Below are 17,191 nucleotides of genomic sequence, written 5' to 3' on the forward strand. Positions count from 1 at the left end.
ATACAATTGATATTAATAATGCAGAAGAGGAACGGGATGTGATGAAGACCAGACTGCCCGTGGACAGGTGTCTTTTGATCAAATCACTGGGAAATGGTTTCACCGAGTACCAGAGGATAGCACCTACAGCCTGATGGCACCACATCCAGTTCATTACACTGGCATGTAGTGGTTATGGTGCCTTACTGCCCCTTTAAATTAATTAGTAGTATCTGATGTCAAGGAAAATAAACAATAAAAATAATGAATAATGTTACAACGCAAATATCGCTTATAGTGGTACCATTCAAAACGTATTCTAAGAATTATTAAAGATTTAAAGAAAACAAATTAAAAATAGAAAATATCTCTGAATTAGTCTAGTTTACTGTAAATTAGTAGCTCTTCCAGGAAGTAACCAATCACTGGCCTCCAATAAGGACACTTCATCTTCCATAAATTTCCTGCCCAGTATGAGGTTAATGGATATATACTCAGCAATAGTTCCATTCATGAAAACACTGTGCGACCTGAGATAGCAATGCATGTTCTTTCAGCTTGCGCAACAGCTTCTTTCATGTTTTACATTAATTAAGCTAGACATAGTTACAGGACAGGATCTGACATTAAAAAAAAAACTATGTGACAGCCTAAACTAAATGTAGTGAATACTTGTAATGGGTGTACAAATGTCACAGCTTCAGCAGGTGTCCAAGAGGGACTTCTTAATGGTGTCACCAAAAGATTGGAGGTTTGCTTGTTTGGGCAGGGTCCCATTCTCCTACTCCCTTGTGCCATACATGTTTTGTTACAATAAAATGTCTTTCTTGTTTTCTACCGTACAGCGCTGCAGAACATGTTGGCGCTATGTAATCATTGTAATTGGGATTCGTTTTAAATCTGGCTAGTTTGGCCTAGATTCTCTGGTCAATTCCCAACAATTTAGAGTATAACCCTTTTTATTATTATTATTATTATTATGTTATTTATATAGCGACATAAAATTCCGCAGCGCTTTACAATGGGTGGACAAACAGACATGTAGCTGTAACCAGACAAGTTGGACACACAGGAACAGAGGGGTTGAGGGCCCTGCTCAATGAGCTTACATGCTAGAGGGAGTGGGGTAAAATGACACAAAAAGGTAAGGATAGTATTAGACTAGTGACAGTTGCAGAAGAGGAATCAGTCGGGAGCTATTAACAGTATAATTGATACGCTTTTATGAAGAAGTGGGTTTTTAACAATTTTTTGAAGGCGTGGAGACTGGGTGAGCATCTAACGGAGGAGGGAAGGGAGTTCTACAGGAACTCTTAATAACATACCTACGGATTTTATAGAAAAATACATACTTCACTAGTAGTAAGCTTGTTGATTATGTTGTGATCACAAGACATACACATGACAAAAATGATAATTTAACAAAATAGAAAGCTGAAGAACAATTTGACAAATTTTAATACACAGCTTAATCCAGGAGTTTGTATAATTTATATACCCCCAGCCCCAGGCGATGTAAACTACAACTACTAAGAGACTTTTGCGTCTTCGGAAGAACTGGCACATTTGACATTTTTGCGCCAGCTGATTGTGCTATATTTATCTTTTAATTTACATTTTATGCCCGGCTGCCTTGCCATAGGCAGCAAATACCATGCAAATTATATTAACCCCTACGGTGCCACATGCATGCTTACGGCACTAAGGAAAGGAATGCGCAAACGTGCATGAATGACATTGTTCTGATAATTCCCAAGCGAACGTGTCCAGATTATCATATGGCAAGGACGTTGCCCTGGACAAGGAATCCCTATAGAAGCAAAAGTATTTAAAAAATGATTTATTTTAACTCTGCACCTCAGTAGGCACATCAATAGCGTTTACTGGGTTAAAGGAAGGAGGAATTGTCACTTTCACAGAAGTGAAAGTCCCACTTTAAATCTGGCAAAGCAGGATGGGACCTATAGTTGACCCCCTCTAGCCATTATATAAATAAATATAATAAGACACTTTAAATGTCTAAAATGTGAGAACACATTATATAACCCTGGGAGGCACTAACACATTTATAAATCCTTTGCTCTTGACTTGTTAGAACAGCATATTATTTTATTGTTTCATTTATTTTTATTTTTAATTTTTTTTTTAATTTTATTTAATAAAAATATATTTTTCTTATATTGTTGGTAACTTTGTAGGCTCATTGTTGCTAAAACGTAATGTGTATTGTCAATATGTTTATTGTTATTACATTATATATATATATATATATATATATATATATATATTTGAAAAACTAAATACAAATATTTGCAAGAGAACAGCATATTTGTGAATAAATAGCATATTATATCTGCAGTTCAGGCACAGCACCCAGACCCTTTACATACTGTGCTGTGATCAGTGATGGATTTTTTTCAAGCTGCACTCACTATCCTTTGATCCTTTTACTATTACAATAACAGGGGCTGTCTGGCAGTTACTGTATCTACACTGGGATCTGCATAGCAGATTCAAGCCTCCAGTGCAGTGTGTTATCAATCAGTACTATGTGCTCCCATGCCCTTGTAATGAGAATGATGCCAGTGTGCAGTGTGTGTACAGAGCACTGCAATGTTATTAATATTCAGGGTTTACTGTCCATGTCACAGCTCCTGTGTAACACATACATTGTGGCACTTTGAGAATTTGGAATAATGCACTAGTGAGGGATTTTAAAATACACTTACTCACAAAAGATTTCCAGTTTAGACAGCCTTTGTAATAACACTTTGTCTGCTGCTGTTAAGCAGAGAGTGCAGGGTAATGGGGGGGGGGGGGGGGGGTGACAGGTTGACACAGTGAGCAGGTTGGCACCTTGGTGGTATTCATAGCTCCCAGAGAAATTGAAACAAAGTGACACTCACTGGGGGCAAACCTGCTCCTGCCAACAGATAGGTAAGCGGGGCAATAGGGGCAGTTTTCCTACCAATGCACCCATGATCAATGGGCCAGCAAAATCCAGCACTGCAGATATCATGGACTACAATTCCTATCATGCACCAAGAGCCCAAGCACACCGCCCAAAGTTAATCCCACTGAGAGTAGTAGTGAGCCCCCAATGCACAGTCCCAGGGGTCTGCAGACAGTGTGGCTCCCACCTAGGCTGTACTTACCTTGCAGGTGGGTCCATGGACAGTCAGGGTGCAGAGCCCAGCTCAGGCTGACATGATGCAGAGCCCAGGCTGCAGATCCATCCAGGGAGGAATGAGAGGAATGTGCGCACAGCGCTACCTACAGCAGCCGGCTGGACTCCCCTGGGTCCTACCGCCGCCCGCCTGCAGGACTGGCTTCCTCCAGGGTCCTACTGCCGTAACGTTTGTCACACAAGGAGAGCATGCTGCTGCCTTCCTTCCAGGCTCACACCTACGCTGCACAGTCTGAAAAGACCCTCCTACCTGGGGGGCTGCACAGTCTACCCCGGTCTGAAAGGACCCTCCTACCTGGGGGACTGCACAGTCTGAAAGGACCCTCCTACCTGGGGGGCTGCACAGTCTACCCCTGTCTGAAAAGACCCTACAACCTGGGGGAGCTGCACAGTCTACCCCGGTCTGAAATGACCCTCCAACCTGGGGGGGGCCTGCACAGTCTGAAAGGACCCTCCTACCTGGGGGGCTGCACAGTCTACCCCTGTCTGAAAAGACCCTCCTACCTGGGGGACTGCACTGTCTGAAAGGACCCTCCTACCTGGGGGACTGCACAGCCTACCCCGGTCTGAAAAGACCCTCCTACCTGGGGAGGGGCTGCACAGTCTACCCGGATCTGAAAAGACCCTTAACCTGGGGGGCTGCACAGTCTACCCCCATGAACATTCTACCCATGGAATGCCCACCTCCCTCCTATTCCATCCTGCTAAAGCCAACTTCCCTCCACATACCTCCCAAGTGTCCCCATTTAGCAGGGACAGTCACTATTGTTGGGCTCAAATCCTCTGTCCCTATTTTCTATCCTAATATCCCTCTTTTCTAAGAGCTCCATATTGTTGGTGTGTCTGATAACAGAGCTCCACAGCAATAATACTCCCAGTAATGTGTCTTTAACCCCTTAAGGACCAAACTTCTGGAATAAAAGGGAATCATGACATGTCACACGTCATGTGTCCTTAAGGGGTTAAACTACAATAAATGTGTTTAGAAATCAGTCTTTGTAAATACGATACATTGTTCTCGTTCTAAATAACATTTTCATTGCACACATTGTGTTTAGTAAGTTACAAAATTTCTCAGAACAGCCTGTCCCTGGCTACACCTCTACTTACACCCCTAAAATTAAATTGCATCTCTTTGCTCATTTAAAGTGTTGGGAGGTATGCTCCTACCCATCCTAAGAGAATTCTAACAAGAAACACCTGCCTCCATCCTACCCCATCAGAGAAGGATTAAAGGGAATCTCCAGTGCCAGGAAAACGATCCGTTTTCCTGGCACTGGAGGTTCCCTCTCCCTCCCACCCCCCAATCCCCTGTTGCTTACCTGAGGCAGCGACGATGTCCCTCGTTGCTGTCTCCTCCTACTGGCTCCGTTGGCCAGTTGGCGAGACTGATCCCGCCCACCGGCCGAGGAGACCTAATGCGCATGCGCGGCAATGCCGCGCATGCGCATTAGGTCTCCCCATAGGAAAGCATTGAAAACGAATTTCAATGCTTTCCTATGGGGATTTGAGTGACACTGGAGGTCTTCACACAGCGTGAGGACGTCCAGCAACGCTCTAGCACAGAAAATCTGTGCTATAGAGCAGGACGTGCCCTCTAGTAGCCACTAGAGGTGGAGTTAACCCTGCAAGGTAATTATTGCAGTTTATAAAAACTGCAATAATTACACTTGCAGGGTTAAGGGTAGTGGGAGTTGGCACCCAGACCACTCCAATGGGCAGAAGTGGTCTGGGTGCCTGGAGTGTCCCTTTAAGATCCCACAGGAATCAGAAGGTGTACCGGTTTGGGACCCCCTTCATTCTTCCCATAAGGATGGTGAATGGGGCAAATTTATGGTTATGGTCCTGTCTAACCCCTGATCCCTAAGCTGCCACGTAGAGTAAACCTGTCACACACCGTTACTTTGCCAAGCAGGGCATGTTTCCACTGTGACGCTGATACGTTGGATACAGCCAGCATAATGCCATTAGACCAGAGAAACTTATATTCCATCATTCCTATAGTCCCTAGCCTGTGGGAACATTGGCAGCTACGAATCTACCATAACAACCGCAGTGCATGTGTCGTGCTGTCTTTGCCTGGAGCGTTGAAGCGCAGCTTGTGAAAGGTCACTTCTTCTCTCCCTGTCATTCATTTCCTCAGGCTAGACTCGAAGAATTGACTGAAGGGTGGGAGAAAGACCTATTTCTAAATAGTTTTTCTCCTAATCTATATATTGCTAGTAAATCTCGTGGCATAGGGTATAGCTAGAATTCAATGCTCTTAAAAAAGGACGTACATTATCAATGGCATGACAGAATTTAAAATTAGGGAGTTGCGTATTAAGCATCTTTAAGAGAAAATTAAGATGTTGTTCTTGATGTTCCTCTTTCAGTTGCTTAATCGAGAAGTCCCTAACTGGGTACCCTTAGTTATGCACTAAATTCATTAGTTTTAGTTTTATTTCGGTTTTCATCAACTCGTAAAATCGGACGAGATTAGCTTCGTAACGAAATTAATTGCACATGTTTGTCTGGTAGACAGCCACTAGAGGCTGACTTAGTGTTGCAATGGAAACATTGCAGGTTCTCTGCAATGGGGCAGTGCACCCATACCACTTCAATGAGCTGAAGTGGTCTGGTTGCCTATAGTGTCCCTTTAATATTAAATCATAATAAGTCAATGGTCAAATTATATCTCAGTGTGATAACTGTCATAGACAGCACAGATCCAACGTTTTAAATACTCCAAGCACCATAACTACTACATTTAACATGCCCGTCCCCACCCCCCAAAAAAATTGGCTGCCTAGGGCCCAGGTGTCAGTGTCAGCTGAGGGATCTCAGCCAATGAGCACAGTTGCTTAGGCTTCTTCTCAAGGAGAAGACCTGATGGGAAGTGGGTTTAAAATAGGTTCTAAAATGGTTTGATAAATTACACTGGGACATTACCAAGGCACTCCTTGCAGCATTGGCGCTACAGCGGTTGTAGTGGTTATGGTGCTTGGAGAGTTCCTTTTAAAACTAGCAAAAATGTATTTAATTTAACAGAGGAACGTCAATTTACATGGAAGATATTTAATTGGCAATGACAAAGGCATTGTGATATTGCAAACATTGAAGAAAAGTCAAACAGCAGATTTTTTTTTTGAAATAAACTTATGACCAGAGGATCAGAGAGTTAATTCGCGGTGTAGAGCTCAGTCCCAATCTTGGCAGAATGCAGCAAAGCTTTGAGCATCCCAGCCAATAATGAATTAAGTTGTGTATGTATCAACGTTTCCCTAAAAAAGCTCAGATTTTTGGCTATAAAAATAAAAATGTGATGTTTGATGTGCTATAATACTGTTTGTATGCTTAAATGGAATACATTGTCAAAAATGACCCTTTATTTCTAATGCTTTTTCTACATAATCCATGAAGCTGGACAAAGTTAAAGGACCACTATAGGCACCCAGACCACTTCAGCTCAATGAGGTGGTCTGGGTGCCAGGTCCCCCTAGTGTTAACCCTGCAGCTGTCTCTAGTGGCTGTCTCCCTGACAACCGCTAGAGGCACTTCCGCGATTCTCACTGAAGACGCTGACGTCCATAGGAAAGCATTGAGTAATGCTTTCCTATGGGCGTTTTTAATGCGCGCTCGACTCTTGCTGCGCATTCACATTCAGATCTGACGTCGGCAGGGGGGGAAAGTTCCCCAGCACAGAGGGAGCCCGGCGCTGGAGTGGTAAGTGGCTGAAGGGGTTGAAGGGGTTTCAACCCCTTCAGCCCAGCGGGAGGGAGGCCCTGAGGGTGGGGGGGACCTAATGACCCTATAGTGCTAGGAAAACAAGTTTGTTTTCTTGGCACTATAGTGGTCCTTTAACAAAATGCCAGGATCAGAGAAATATGACTCTCTGATTGACAGCCACTTTTGATGCCGTCGATCATTCAGTGTCTATTTCTCTGACCGAATACCTTGTTCAGTTGTAGTCCCCCTAGGTCTGCTTTATGGCCCTTTTTCTCTATTTACACCACCTTTTTGGTTATCTTATTATCAAGCTGTAGTGGTTGCTCTGAGTGCTGTGGTGCTCTTCCATTTGTATGGAGTCATATCTTTTTTGAATAGTTTGACTTCTTATCTGGGGTTTGCTGGGTTCTTATCCCCACCTCCACTACCAAAGCCAGAGAGCCAGATGTTCCTAAGCAGGAACCTGTGTTAGCTGTCCTGATGCCCCCACACACGCACACACACACTGCACCTCTGACACTCACAGCACCCTCACTCACACACACTGAACCTCTGGCACCAGGCTCGGACTGGCCATCGGGCACACCGGGCAAATGGCCGGTGGGCCGCGGTGGCCATGGGCCGAGGCCGGCAGGGGAGGTCCCATGATCTCCCCTGCCGGTCTATGCAGGGCCGGCACTATCTGAGCGCCGGCCCCGCTCTTTTCCAGGACGGGCCGGTGGGGAGATCAAAGATCATCTCCCTCACCGGCCCATTTAAATAGACCTGCGGCCGGGAAGGGAGGGAGAGGACCCGGCGGAACTCTATCTTGCAGCTCCGCCGGGTTCCTCTCGCGAGATCCGGTGCGTTGCCATGGCAACGACCGGATCTCGCGAGAGTGAACTCTAGCCCCACAGGCTAGAGTTCACTCACCGCTGGACCACCAGGGATGGTGTGCGACTGCTGGTCCCCCCCCCCCCCTCTCCTTGGTACCACCATGCCGGTCCCCCCCTCCCAGGCTAAAGGTAAGAAGGGAGGGGGGGACATAATGCCTGTTAATTCGTTTTTTTTTTTTTTTACCCCCCAACACACAATCCATTTTAACATTCACACACAGCACTCTCACCCACACCACCCACAGCACCCTCACCCACAGCACCCTCACCCACAGCACCCTCACCCACAGCACCCACACACACACAGCACCCACACACATCACACTCAGCACCCTCACACACAAATCACACACAAACCACCCTTAAACACAGCAGCCTCACACACAAATCACACACCCAGCACCCTTAAACACATCACACACAGCACCCTCACACAGCATCCTCACACACATACACAGCACCCTTACACACATCACACACAGCACCCCTCAAACACAGCATCCATCACACACACACTACACCCCTCACACATACACACAGAACCCCAACACACTGCACCAAACACACACAATACTTCCAAACATATTTATAACAAATATATATATATACACATACATATACACACACGTACTGCACCCCTAAACACATTACATTCCAGACACACACTAGATCCCTTACCCAACTCTGGATCATATACACACACTAGATCCCTATATACACTCTGATTCCATTATATACACACACTCACTAAATCTCCTACACATTCTGGGTCCTTCAAAAACACACACACACACACACACTACATTCCTAACATACACACTCTGGATCCCTTATACATACACTAGATTAATTGTAAACAAACACATGCTACACCCCTAAACACACACTCTCTACAACCCCTACAAACACTACATCACCTATATACACACACACACACACACACTATAGCCTGTATGCACACACTTACTACATACCCTACACACACATTCTCTACAGCCCCTAGCCACATATGCATTACATTACACCACAAACACAACACAACTAAAACCGACCTTATTACACAATACCACAATCAGCTCACTCTACAAACACGCAATACCACAAGCAGGCTCCAAACACACGCACAATACTCTTTCCTGGCCCTTTTGTCTCCTGGTATCCATTTATAGAGACACCAGAGACAAGTTGCAAGGAAACACAGTGCAAGCATGTTATTAAACTTGCTTGCACTGTTCAGAACAAATACAGGGCATTTTTTCTCATGCTAGAGCTCTTTAGCAGAGCTCTGCCCTGGAAGAGCATTGACCCAACGCTCACTTTGAAACGGGGAGTGTTTGTCATTGTTGATGACGAAACACACCCTCTCTGCCCCGCCCCCTTCTTAGTGGGCCGCTGTGCTCAAAAAATGCCCGGGCTGAATTTTTCTCCCCGTCCGGCCCTGTCTGGCACTCACAGCACCCTCACTCACACTTATGCACACAGACTGCATCTTTGACACCAACAGCACCCTTACTCACACACACGCACACACACACACACACAAACTGCACCCCTGACACCCACAGCACCCTCACTCACTCATACGCACACACACTGCACCCCTGACACTCACAGCACCCTCGCTCTCACACACACAGCACCCTCACACGCACATAGCACCCTCACTCAAACACAGCACCCATCACTCACACACACACACAGCACCCTTACCCACACAACACACTCACACCACACTCCTCTTGCACACACACATCACCCTAACACACACACACACACACACACACACTGCACCCCTGGCACCCACAGCACCCTCAGTCACACATACGCACACACACTGCACCGCGACACTCACAGCACCCTCGCTCTCATATGCACACACACACACACACACAGCACCCTCACTCAAAACACACACATCAACCTCACACACACACTGTACAATGCTCTTTCCTGGCATTTTTGTCTCCTGGTATCCCATCTATGGAGACACCAGAGACACATTTTAAGCAAACACAGTGCAAGCATGTTATTAAATTTGCTTGCGCCGTGCAGAACAAATACAGGGTCTTTTTCTCATGCTAGAGCTCTTCAGCAGTATCTGCACATGTATCTGTGTGTCTGTATGTGAATATGTGTGTCTGTGTGCCTGTATGTGTCTTTGTGTCTTTATCTGAATATGTGTATCTGTATGTCTATATGTGTATCTGTGTGTCTGTATGTTAATATGTGTATCTGTATGTGTATGTGTGTCTATATGTGTATCTGTGTGTTTGTATGTCTGCATGTGTGTCTGTATGTCCGCATGTGTCTGTATGTATATCTGTGTGTCTGTTTGTGTATCTATGTGGTTGTATGTCTATATGTGTATTTGCGTGTCTGTATGTCTGCATGTGTTTCTGCATCTGTGTCTGTGTATCTGCATGCATGTCTATGTATCCGTCTGTGTATCTGTATGTATATCTTTGTGTCTGTTTATCTGTATGTGTATATCTATGTATTTGTATGTGTATATATGTGTATATTTGTGTCTGGATGTGTGACTATGTTTATCTGTGTGCCAGTGTATCTGCATGTATCTGTATGTATGTCTGTGTGGCTGTGTATCTGTGTATCTATATGTGTGTCTGTATGTGTGTCTTTGGATCTGCATGTGTGTCATTGGGTGCCCCTGTGTATCTCTGTGTGTCAGTGTTTGAATTCTTTATTTTTGCAGTGCATATGGTGGTAACATTCAGGCACGTGGTGCCCCAAAGGCAATCCGCATGCATATACAAAATAGAGTGTGTAACATGGAAAGCATTAGGGTATGGTAGTATAATGCACTATTTTATAATTATGAACATGCTTAAATCCTGCTATTTAGGATTGTGACATTACATTTTCAGCTTACAAAGTAATGGGAATCTGTACTGTATAAAACAAAACATAAGTGTCAGCGTCGCTTATTATATAATCCCATGGAAGGACTGTCACATTTTGATATTATATAAACACGGTAATACAGGTTGGGTACTACTATTGCTGGAGATTAATGAGGAAATACGTTTGCTGTGCCTCTTGCCAGATATAGCTAATTCAGTTAACACGTTATTGACGGTATAATGTAAGCTTGTTAGTGTAGTACACTTACAAAGAGATGCGTGTGCCATGCTTTTTGTTAAGGACGCTTAAGAAAGTAAACATGTTACATGGTACAAGCAAAGTTAGAATAATTAACATTGTTGATCACAATGGAATGAACAGGCTTGCATCATTAAACATACACACGTTCAAACATGTAGAGATAGGCTGACGAGAGTAAGAAGAACATGGATGAACAGACGTGGATTGACTGTGTAGTGGAAATGTCAGGCTTATGGGCCACCTTAGGACACAGTCCGCTATGTTGGGGGGGTGTTCACAGTTGTGGGGACCCCTTGGGGGGCAAGTCCAACTTCAGCATTGTCGGTGCGATTCCCCCTGGGTGCCAGTCCGGGTGTTATGCTCACTTACTGGCTGAAGCGCAATTCACGGCCGGTTTGTCAGCCGACTCCCCTGCGTGGCTGTGAGGATGCTGGTGCTTGCGAGGAGATTGCAGCCGCTTGGCTCCTTTGCCTTCCGCCCGCTCTCTCTGCTTTGCTGGGATGGTTACTCCGAGTGTCTGCAGGGCTCGCCCGAGATCTTCTGGGAGCCACTGGCCCAAGGGTGCGCATGGGAATGACCTTCTTGCCCCAGGTCTGTGTGAGGTCTTGCATCCGTCGGCCACAAACTCTGTGCGTGGTGCAAGCAGAGTTTCCTCCACGTGGGAGAGTAATAGAGGGCTTGGCAGTGTGCTTTTGCTTGCGCTGCTTGGGCCTCCATTTGTGTGGTTGATGCGGTCGGGTGTTCCCCAGTCTGACCTTCAACCCGGGTGGGCTCCGTGGCTTGGGATTAATTGGGGGCAATGTCGCTGTGCCCAAGGCCTTTCCCCTCACCTCCCTCTGCCCGTGGCTCTGCTCACCATTGATCTGTGGGGTGGTCAGTGCGGGCTGGGCTGTGAGATGCCGCTCCCAGAACTGGTCCCAAAAGCGGTTGAAGCTGTCCTCTATGCGTCGCATGGTGTCTTGGTGCAGCAGTGCCGCCGTTTCAGCCGCCATCTTGGGTGCGCCGAGCATAGGTGAGTTGCGGTTTTGCTGTGTGTCTTTAGGCAGGTTGATTGCTCCAGACCTCCAGCACGGACCGTGATATCCCCCATCGGTCCAAAGGGGGGGGGTAGGAGGTGAGTATATAGAGGGGTCGGTATGCGCAGGTGCCGGTGCGGAGAGCGGCCGCCTCTCCCCGGCCTCATGGCAGGTAGGCCCCATGCTGTGTGTGTGGGTTCCCGGAGGTTGTTTGTGTCGGTTTTGGTCTCGCTGTGTTCCTCCGGGTGTGCCCGTCGTCGCTGTCACTTTCCAGGCAGCATGTGTGCCACTATTCTGGGGTTTTACCCCTTGTTTCGGTGGTTTGTGCCAGGAGCTGAGGGCTAGCACGTCCATCTAGCCCGGAAGTTAGCTCCGCCCCCGTGTGTCAGTGTTTGTATCTGTATGAGTGTCATTCTGTGTATCTGAATTTTTTTTTGGGGGGGGGGATAGAGGGGGAGGTGGGGGTTGTGCAAAGGGCAAGATTGAATGCTAGGGAATGGTGGATCATGACTTGCCACCGCTTACCACTCCGGTCGGCTGCCCATTTCCCTGTTCCCTCCGGCGTTATGTCCAACACTGTACACATGCGCACAGCGTGGATGTATGTGCGCCCGAATGCGGTCCCAAATTCGGCGTTTGCCAAACCGAATTCTGCGCACAAATGTAATTTTAGAGGTCACACTAGAGAGATCAGATACCGTCCACGAATCATACGAAATTCCAAGCTGACCTGGACCAATAAGAAATAAGACCTGCCTATATATACTCACCTCTCCCAATAGCACAGTATTTATCCTGCTTCTGGTTTATCTTTTTGCTGTCTTCTATGATCCTTTGACTTTGACTTGTTTAATGCTTACCTTATTTCTTTATTCCTTCGACCTTGGCTATTCTCTCTGACTCTGTTTGTTCTTTAACCCGGCCATTCTAAGGACTGGCATATGGAAAGTCTATTTATTGTGATTCAGTCTGTGTGTTCTGGTTCCACCCTAGCCTGACACAGGGGGCAAAATGCTAGCCCAGGGTCCAATCAGTATTAAAGACAGCCCTGGTTATGGTGCTTGAAGTGGCATTCCTATCCTTTTCAGTTTATAAGCCAAGTTCAAAGAAAAGTTGGGCTGAGTTTGTAAAAGTTCCCATGTTATTCCCTTAATGCACGAATATGCAACATGTCGAAAGCACATTGTGTGGGTCAGTTGTGAGCTGTCCACATCTGTACCAACCACTGGTATGATGGACATTTCTGTAAATATATTTTCAAAAAGCAGCTTTTGCATGCAGGTTGTAGAAGCTGGGACTTCAAAGCAAGGTCAAACCTCAGGCACGTAAGGTTCTGTTTGTTTTTCATTGTATCTATTTATTGTTTATTGAGTTTTCTTTTTACTGCAGTAGCATGTTCAGCAGCAATAGTCTTTCAATTTAAAGTCACGAAGAATCAAAGTACCAGATGGCCCACAACATAAGTGTCTGAGATGCTAAAAAAAAAAAAAAGCAAAAAACGAAATACGCCAAGAGCACGATTTTCCGTAGAGACAGGGGTACATATTATTCTAACCTCTTGAGAGTGACTCTGTCAATCGGCAGTGTGTGGAAAAAGCAACATCGTTTCACAACATCTGTTTCTTCTATTTGGCTTCTGAGCCTTGGTTTTGTCTTTAATAATTTGACCTGTTTCTTTGTAAGCCGTCACGACAAAGAGCAAAAAGCCGTGCGCTGCCCAAATTATTGCATTTTTGGAACGTTTCCAGCAAAGATTCGTTTACAAGACTTAAAAAACAGCTGGTCAGGCACTAAAAGAGCACTGGGAACTTAAATGAGAATTTCTTCAATATTATTCACCTTGTTAGGTTTTTTCTTTTTTTTCACCCAAAATGTGTATTTCTATTGCTATAGTGTCCTAATCATCGTTTATGTGACTGACCCCCCACAAAGGTTAAAAGTTAAAAGGGTTAAAGATAAAGGTATGTTTATTTTCAAGCCACTTTTATGAATGGGAAGTCACTGATTGGCCGAGAGCATCAGATGACCATTCTCAGCTAATCAGTGGCCACCCCTGCCGAGCGGCACTCCACGCTTCCTGAAGCTCAAATTCAGATGCTTCCTGGGGTACCTGAGGATCGGTGCTGGAGGTTTAATTAGGGGATAAACCGTTCAAGAATGGTTTAACCCCTTAAGGTAAGAGTGTGCTCAGGGCCATCTGGCACCATAACAACTTCATTTAGATGATGTTGTTATGGTGTCGAAACTGTCCCTTTAACTTACCTTTTCTCCCATGCCATGCTAATCTCTCCACAGCTAGCATGCCTCCTTGACTGAGTTCATCAAGATCAATAATCTGAGCCAATCCAATGCTTTCCCATTTCCTAGCATTGGGTATCTAGTGTGTTTGCGGGGCAAAACTCCACGCTACACCAGTCAGATGGACTCTGAGAGTTTCACTTGCTATTTCTGTGGAAGCACCTCAAAAGGCTGCAAAATGTAAGTGTTTTACATTGCAGGGTTAGAACGAACACGGCACATGGCACCCAGACCACTTCATTGAGATGAAGTGGTCTAGGTGCCTATAGTCTTCCTTTAATGGGCAGACAGGTAGCAGCGGAACAGCTAATCCCATTTTATGTATTATACGAGGCTTAATCCATTGCTCACCTTGTTAGTTCATCCTGCTCAAGTGGGATTTATCCCAGGGAGACAACTATATGAGAAATATATCCCTAGTGTGGTGCTTGGTGGAGATTGGAAGGCCTTCTCTAGTTCTCTTTCTGGATGCGAGCATTGAATGGCCATACCTTTTTGAGCTTGTAGTCCATTTTGATTTCCTTCCTGCTCTTAAAGCGACTGTTCGAGCTCTGTATACCAATTTAAAAACCCACACATTAATTACAGGATCTAAGCCCACACCAGTCACAATAGGGAACTGAACCAGGCAGGGATGCCCTTCATCATCCCTGTTATTTGCCTTAACACTGGAGCCGCTGCTACACATAATACAATTCTAATAGAATGTCAACGTAGAGGTCAACATAGCAGGTACAACCTTGACAGTGTCAGCATATGCAGACGATTTTTGAAAACTTTGACTCGCACAGTCCCCTCACATGAACTGCTTCTTAGACAAACATAGAAACATAGAATGTGACGGCAGATAAGAACCATTCGGCCCAATATTTTGAAATACTTTTAATTAGTCTCTGGCCTCGTTTTAAGTCTAGGATAGCCATATGCCTATCCCACAAATGCTTAAACTCCCTCACTGTGTTAACCTCTACCACTTCAGCTGGAAGGCTATTCCATGCATCCACTACCCTCTCAGTGTAACGAGAATATACCCCCTACACGCAGGATCCAGCTAAACAGAAGACAGTACAGAGGTGAGACCTTAGAATGGCCGGACTCGACATATATAGGAGAAGTACAGAGTCAGGAACGATCCGAGGTCAAGGGCACAAAGAGACAGCGTAAACGAGGACTAGCCGGGGTCTGGTACACAAGAAACAGCAAGCCGGCAAACAGAACAGACAAGGATAAAGCGAAAACGAAGTCAGAATACAAAGCCAAGGTCAAATACGGAGGAACACAACTGAACACAACAAGCGCTAAAGGGAACTGAAACAGAAACCACGATAGGGCAAGGAACTAAGGGAAAAGGGTAAGTATAAGTAGCTTCAAAACTAATGTGATTGGCTCCTGTCACTTCCACACCCCCAAAAGGTAAGTGTATGGGGTGTGTGGCATGACAGGGGCCAATGGGAGCCTTTTGGCAATTTAGGCTCCCACTGTCTCTTTAAGAGCGTGCCCGAGACTCGCGGCGCGCTCTTAGATTCAGGCGGGACACGTGACTGCATCTCGCGGTCACTGCCCGTCTTCCTGCCAGAAGCGTCGGATGAGCCGCGCTCGGCTCGTGCAGCCGCAGGACCGCGCGCGGCTTGAAGAGAGGACCGCGGCCGGCCCCTGGGAAAGGTGAGTAACGCTACACTCAGTAACGTAATACTTCCTGATATTATTTCTAAACCTTTGCCCCTCTAATTTAAGACTATGTCCTCTTGTTGTGGTAGTTTTTATTTTTTTCAAATATAGTCTCCTACTTTACGGTGTTGATTCCCTTTATGTATTTAAATGTTTCTATCATATCCCCCCTGACCAAGCTATACATGTTAAGATCCTTTAACCTTTCCTGGTAAGTTTTATCCTGCAATCCATGAACCAGTTTAGTAGCCCTTCTCTGATCTCTCTCTAAACCTTTCTATGGGTACAAGTTCAACTGAAATAAATCCATCATAATGCCAATACATGTTCAGGCAGTGGCAGTGCTCAATGGGTCGTCATTCCACCCATACCTTGGTCGGTCAATTGTTAATTAGAGACTTTGATAGCTAAAAAAGACAAACCTGTTTAATGGATAGGGTGCATACACGTGGTAAAAATGAATATTCTTCCCAGAATCCAAACACTTGGAATCTCTTCTTACGGGTGGTGACCTCTTTGTTTTATATTGTTTTCATGCTAAATCCCCTATAGACACATACTGCACCCTCTACAAACACACACACCATTTTTTTACACACAGTACATCCCTTACACACACAGTAAATCCCATATACACAGTATGCATCCCCTATACACACACTAGATCCCCTACAGACACACATACACTACAGTCCCTGTGTACAGAACTGAAATAAACCTACTTACACAAACACCACATAACAAACAGCTCACGCTATACACATGCAATACCATAATTAGCCACCAATCGCATGTACATTGCACAGTACGGTCTCCTGGCCATTTTGTCCTCTGGTATCCCACTTATGGAGACACCAGAGAAAGTCAAAAGCAAACAGTGCAATGCATTAAACACGGCCCTTTCCCAGGCAAGAGTAACATGCTCCCTTTGGGGGGGATGTGCTTATCATTGGTGAAGACACAAAACACCCCCTGTCTGGCTCTGCACCCTACCAGTAGAAAATGCTCAATGAAATAAAATAAAGGGGGTCCAGGGACTCCTTGCTTCAATAAAGACACTTTATTGGAACCAAAGCAACGTTTCGACCGTGAGGTCTTTGTCAAGTTTGACAAAGACCTCACGGTCGAAACGTTGCTTTGGTTCCAATAAAGTGCCTGTATTGAACCAAGGAATGCCTGGACCCCCTTTATTTAATTCCATTGATCCTGGGGATCTGGTGATTGGTTCCAGTCACAGAAAGCAGAAAGTCACAGAAAGCCTGGCTCTGACTGATGGGAGTGAGTGCAGTACTTTTTCAAAAGTAGAAAATTCTCAGGCCGAATTTTTCCCCAGATGC

The 17,191-nt window shown here is 45.4% G+C and overlaps 1 protein-coding gene across 2 annotated transcripts in view; it reads right to left on the reverse strand.

The window, feature by feature from the left end:
• AMOTL1 (angiomotin like 1) overlaps nucleotides 1-17,191 on the reverse strand; it is a 173,548-nt gene that overhangs the window by 104,945 nt on the left and 51,412 nt on the right. The window contains exon 1 of one of the 2 annotated variants that reach the window (XM_063430636.1): nucleotides 3,135-3,241. The exons of the other annotated variant lie outside the window; for it this stretch is intronic. The gene's annotated coding sequence lies outside the window, so the exon portion shown is untranslated. Of the gene's footprint in view, nucleotides 1-3,134; nucleotides 3,242-17,191 lie in introns of those variants that run through there. 2 annotated transcript variants of the gene reach the window in all.

Source organism: Pelobates fuscus, chromosome 1 (assembly GCF_036172605.1).
Source record: "Pelobates fuscus isolate aPelFus1 chromosome 1, aPelFus1.pri, whole genome shotgun sequence".
In the NCBI taxonomy this organism is placed as follows: domain Eukaryota; kingdom Metazoa; phylum Chordata; class Amphibia; order Anura; family Pelobatidae; genus Pelobates; species Pelobates fuscus.